This window comes from Monodon monoceros, unplaced genomic scaffold (assembly GCF_005190385.1).
Source record: "Monodon monoceros isolate NGI ecotype Baffin Bay Population unplaced genomic scaffold, NGI_Narwhal_1 Super_Scaffold_21, whole genome shotgun sequence".
NCBI lineage: Eukaryota > Metazoa > Chordata > Mammalia > Artiodactyla > Monodontidae > Monodon > Monodon monoceros.
In genome coordinates, this window is record NW_021703778.1 from 15,341,743 (window position 1) to 15,347,742 (window position 6,000).

Genomic DNA, 6,000 nt, shown 5'->3' on the forward strand with positions numbered 1-6,000 from the left:
CCCTGAGCCTTTTTAGGGTCATTTCTTCTATCTAGCATTGTTATGTGCTTGGAGTAGAGGGAAAGTATCAAAGAATGAACCTACTGCACCATCTTGTCAGGATTTCTGGATCGATTTCAAAAGCACTAAATAATAATGATATTGATCTAAACAGCATTTCTATTCCTGTTCCTTTGAGCCCTGGGTTTCTGCAGAGATATGTGGAAGGCAGCAGTGAAGATCCAGGGCTTTCTGGCACTTACCCCAAGTTCAACAAGAATAGCTCTGCTTCTCTCTGATGCACTTAATGGTTTCATGTACAATATCTTATTTGAATACTTTAACCCAAACCTATTGCCAAAAATTTAAAAAGGATTGATCTGGAAAGTTACTTCTACTGGAATAAAGACAATTAAGTTCAAATTTCTCAAGCTAAATTGATAGTTTAGAAGACTCAGGAGTAAATATCCCCATGCATGGGTCTTGCACAGATTTTGTCAGTTCAGTCACAAATTTTTCTTTTTTTAAAGTATATTTATGGGCTGGAAGGAGTTGTTTATTTGAGTTATCATAGGTTACTGACAAAGTTCAGTTTGAGAACTGCCTATCAAAATTTTTTGTCAAGTGGAACATAAAAATGTTTTTTAAGGCACCCCAATGTACATTGCAGCACTATCTACAATACCCAGGACATGAAAGCAAACTAAATGTCCATCAACGAGGAATGGATAAAGATGTGGTACATATATACAGTGGAATATTACTCAGCTGTAAAAAAGAACAAAATAATGCCATTTGCAGCAACATGGTTGGACCTAGAGATTGTCATACTGAGTGAAGTAAGTCAGACACAGAAAGCCAAATATCATATGATATCGCTTATATGTGGAATCTTAAAAAAGGATATAAATGAACTTATTTACAAAACAGAAGTAGAGTGACAGATATAGAAAACAAACTTATGGTTACCAGAGGATAAGGAGGGGGAGGGATAAACTGGGAGATTGGGATGACATATACACGCTACTATATATAAAATAGGTAACTAATAAGAACCTACTGTATAGCACAGGGAACTCTACTCAATACTCTGTAGTGAGTGGGAAAAGAATCTAAAAAAAGAGTGGATATATGTATATGTATAACTGATTCACTTTGCTGTACACCTGAAACTAACACAACATTATAAACCAGCTATACTCCAATAAATTTTTTTTAAAAAGGTATGTATTTCCATTGACTAAAAATGCTGGATCTGAAAAATTAAAGTGATACTCCTCATTGAGCAATTCTTCCTGCTAGAACATTAATTCACACCAATAAATATTATTGAGGTGCCACTATAAGTAAGACATTATGCCTAGCACTTCCACTGGTGAGTGCAGGAGAGAAATTTTTTAAAACAGTAACCAAAACATATACAGCAACAAAAGCAAGATAACAATATAAGAATGATTAATGGTTCAAAATAATAATAAGAGAAATGTCATACAGCCAGACTTAGAAAAGCATTCGTATAGATAAGTATGATAAAAATAAGAGATTCCTTTAGCATAGGGAAGTCTGTAAAGGGTGAAAGTAAGAATAGAGTCTTGAGATATGTTTTAAATTTTAATGTTTCCAGAGAATAGCCATCTAGCAGAGTGGGAATCAAGTCTACAGATTGGGAATCAATAAGTTTGATACTAGAACAGTGAGTAAAAGCAGTTTGCCTTGGACTGGGGAGTTTGTGTGAAGAGGTAGGACAGACAAATCTAAAAAATGAGGCTGAAACCGGAATGTAGAAATGGCTAAGGTGTCAGGAGAAGAGATGATCTTTAAGCTTTTCCAAAGGGTGACATAATTTAGGATATGTAATACATCAACAAGATAAATAATATTCCAAACCAAGTAAACTAAGAAATAGGATAATTTTCCAACTCCTATAAGATGAAGAGATATTTGTAAAAACTGAACATGTGAATATATACATGCCTCAATATATCCATGTATGTGTATGTATACATATTTTCTTATCATTGTTTTTCATTGCAAGGAGCTGAGGGACCATACAAGATAATAGTTTTATGGTTTTAAACAATATAATGTGTTGAAATTTGAATACAAAGATGACAGATACTCATCTACTTGTAAAGCATTATTTTGGACGTTTCTTCTCTCAGAAATACTAATCCAATCCATATTCCTTAACCTAATTTCCAGTGTGACTGAGAGCTTATTTTCAAGTTGACTGTACAATGAAGAGTTCTAACTTGTAATCGGTATAAATGCTCAACTATGGCCCAAACAGCATTGAAACACATAAAAAGTATATAAGAAAATAAATGGTTTCATTTGTAGAAAGTTTTACTTTTTCATTTTTATCAAAAGTTTAGTTTAGATAGTTAAAAATTGGCCTTTCACTTTATGAAACTTGAAACTAAAATCTTAGTTTCTGTGGCATTTTAAATGGTATAACATTAAAGTTGGTATTTATTAATTTCCTTTTAAAAGTGGGTTGAGGGCTTCCTTGGTGGCGCAGTGGTTGAGAGTCCGCCTGCCGATGCAGGGGACACGGGTTCGTGCCCCGGTCCGGGAAGATCCCACATGCCGCCGAGCGGCTGGGCCCGTGAGCCATGGCCGCTGAGCCTGCGCGTCCGGAGCCTGTGCTCCGCAACGGGAGAGGCCATAAAAGTGAGAGGCCTGCGTACCAAAAAAAAAAAAAAAAAAAAAAAAAAAAAAGTGGGTTGAAAATAAATTATGTATGCAATTAATACTTATTGACACCTATACAACAAAGGACTGAATGTAGCAAAGTAAATGGAATCATTAGTTTCTTTTTATCCTCCATTATTAACACATACACAACAAAAATATTTTCCGAAATTAGTCCAAATAAGTTATAAATAAAATTTATAGGAAGCTCAGGTTTCAAAATGTTGCCCTGGACAATACCTACTTTTGCCACATTCTCTTTCAAACATTATGGTTTAATGTCTATAAAAATACTTATTTCAATCTGTCATCATCCTAGACGTTCATACTCTTTCTAATCGAAATAAGCTAAGTAACACAGAGAATTTTATGGCTTTTAGCTCATTCACTCAGGTAGATGATACATTAAAGATAAACACTTCATGAATGGCTCATCGGAGTTACTTCCATAAAGCAAAATCCCTTTTGAAGATTATAGTTGCCTCATAAGAAATATACACAAAAGTAAGGCATGTATGACTATGGGTGTGTATCCATTTACTACTAAAATGAAACTCATGTATGTAGCAGATTAAGGTTTCTAACAGCAAAGAAACTATGATCTTGGCCATGGGAATAAAGGCTACAAGCCCTTCAAGGCAGACACACACGTAGCATGGAGCAGGATGGATATGTGTTCTATCCCTGAACTAAAACCAATCACTACTCTTATTGAAATATCTTAGCAGCTTAAATAATTTTAATAAAACTATAAATATAATTTAAAGTGGAAAGGATAATAATGTATTACGTTTGTATTATGCACTTTATCATATTAATTCATTTAATTCTCCAATACCTCTGTAAAAAAGACTTAATCTCTATGATCTTAATGTTGAGTAAACTGAGAAACACTCTTGTTAGAAGCTGTCAAATGCAGAGGATGATCTTTACAGTGTGATGGGGAAGCACCAAAGGATGCTGAGATCCTAGCTAACAAATTGAAAGTCCAGTAATAAAACTATGGATGATCAAGGCTGATCCACAAGTCTTAGGAGCATGATCCATTCCCAATCTTCAGAAGTGACACTCCACTTGATAAGACATATTGACTACTATTGGAACATAAAGTTAGATAATAGGAAAACTATGCACTTCTCCATCTGTTTTTCCCATTATCTCTATTATTGATGGATAATGTGCCTCTCCTGAGCCATTCTCCATCTTCTCTCCCTGCTCTGAGCCCTGGGAGGTTGAACTCTAAGGATACATCAACATGCTTCTTTGCCTTCTAGCTTTGGTTGGGTTTGGTTGATAGGTAGCACCAGCAAGACGTTGATGCAGAGAGAAGAGACTGTGAGCTTACCACTGGTTAGCGGCTCCGTAACCAAATGCCACTCCTTTTATCAGGTAGCTCTCCTTGACTCTAGATTCAGGCAACTGTTCCCTCCTCTCACATCCTTTGTTCTATGGATGATAAAAGGCCCCGCTGTTACTATTCCTTATGGTTTCCCTATGCATATTATTTCCTTAATAAATAATCCCTTTATTAAAACAATCTCAAATTATACAATATCAACGTGCCATCAATTTCTTGCTAGGATATTGACCGATACATCTGATGAAATCAAAATCTTCTTGGTGAATAGATTGCTATCAGAGGAATATCAATGAGAAGAATGTTCCTGGTTTTGTGTTATTTTCCTATATAATTAAACCATACTTATTTTTCCATTTATTTTAGGGAAAGGAAATATTTTTGGTAAAGTATCACTTCAGTGTATAAAAAAACATGTTTCCAGTGGAAAGACAACATTAAATAGGAATTATTTTTAAATTTGGACTTATCACATGCTTTGTTTGAGCATTCTGATCACTAAACATGTATTTTTGCAAGAATAAAAGGCTTTCAAATATCAATTGCTATCGATTTTCCAGCATAAAATTGCAAACTTCTCAGAATTCTATTCCTACAACATTTAAATATGTGCAAGCCTCACAAAACCAACAAACCAAAGAACCAAACCTCTTATTTTATCCTATACCCCACTCGAAATGCCAACTTCCTGAAGTTTTCTGTAGCCGGTTTCCCTCTGCCATTTCCCATCTTCTCCACAAAAGACTGACATCACAATTCTGCTCCAAGACCACCAGCAACCATTTGTGCTTTTTCCCAGTCTGTATTTTTTAGTCCTAATCTTACATGATCTCTCAGAAACATTTGAACCTTTGAATACTCTCTGATACGTAGGCTTTCTACCTTTAATTTAAGATCATCACTCTCTTTTGGTTGCCCTCCTATGTCTATGACCACATCTCCGTGTCTTTCGATGTTTGGTTTTTCTTAACAGTCCTTTACGTGTTCCTTAGGATTCTGTCTGCCACCTTACCTTTTTCCTCTCTCCATTATCTCATCTACATCCACAGCTTGAATCATCGTATGCTGATAGCTATGTATCTTTATATATCTTCCTTTAGCTCATTCCTGAGCTCCAGACATCCATTTATAAACACATCCTGAACGTTTCACATGGATGTGCCACAGATACCATAAATACAACATGTTTAAAAATGAAGCCACATTCTTACCCTAAGAGGTCCTTCTCCTATTTTTACCAGCTCAAGGAATGGTTGATTAGCCGTCTTGTTGCCCACATTAGAAACTTGGAAACTATTTTTCATTACTTTCTCCTCCTCTTCACTTGAATGTCTCTTAAATCTATTCATAATCTTACCTCATGCCATTAATCTACTCAATCCCTTTATATTTCCACTGTAACATCTCCTAACCAGTCCCCCATCCTCACTGCAATCCATTCCATGTACTACTTAAACACTTCTTCCTGGCATGATGGGGTGGATTCTTCAAGACCTAGTCCCTGCTCATCTCTCCCAACCTATTTCTGCAAAAGTCCGTGTACCACAAACTCTACTCTAGCTATATGAAATATCTTTCAATCAAACAACTTTTTCTCTATTCTTGGAACATTCTCCACTGGAATCAAGCATCTCTACTTGCCTAATGACTACCTGTCTTTCCAAATTTGGCTCTGCAATCATTTTTCTTGTTAAAATTTATAGACTCCCTAGCACCATAGTTAGGGAGTACCCTATGTTATTCAATAACACTTTTTATCTCTGTCATAGAACTTATCACATGGTATCCCAACTATCACTAATCTCCTTCACTAATATGTAATGTATCTAACAACCTGAGCTTGTACCATGTCATGTCCATCTGGATCGCCAATGTCCAATACAACATGTGGCATAAATTACATCCTTAATGAAGATTTGTGATGAAGGAAGGAAGGAAGGAAGGAAGGAAGGAAGGAAGGAAGGAAGGAA

The 6,000-nt window shown here is 35.7% G+C and overlaps 1 protein-coding gene across 1 annotated transcript in view; it reads right to left on the reverse strand.

Moving 5' to 3' along the window:
• Positions 1 to 6,000, reverse strand: part of MALRD1 (MAM and LDL receptor class A domain containing 1) — a 579,678-nt gene that overhangs the window by 99,873 nt on the left and 473,805 nt on the right. The window lies entirely within an intron of this gene.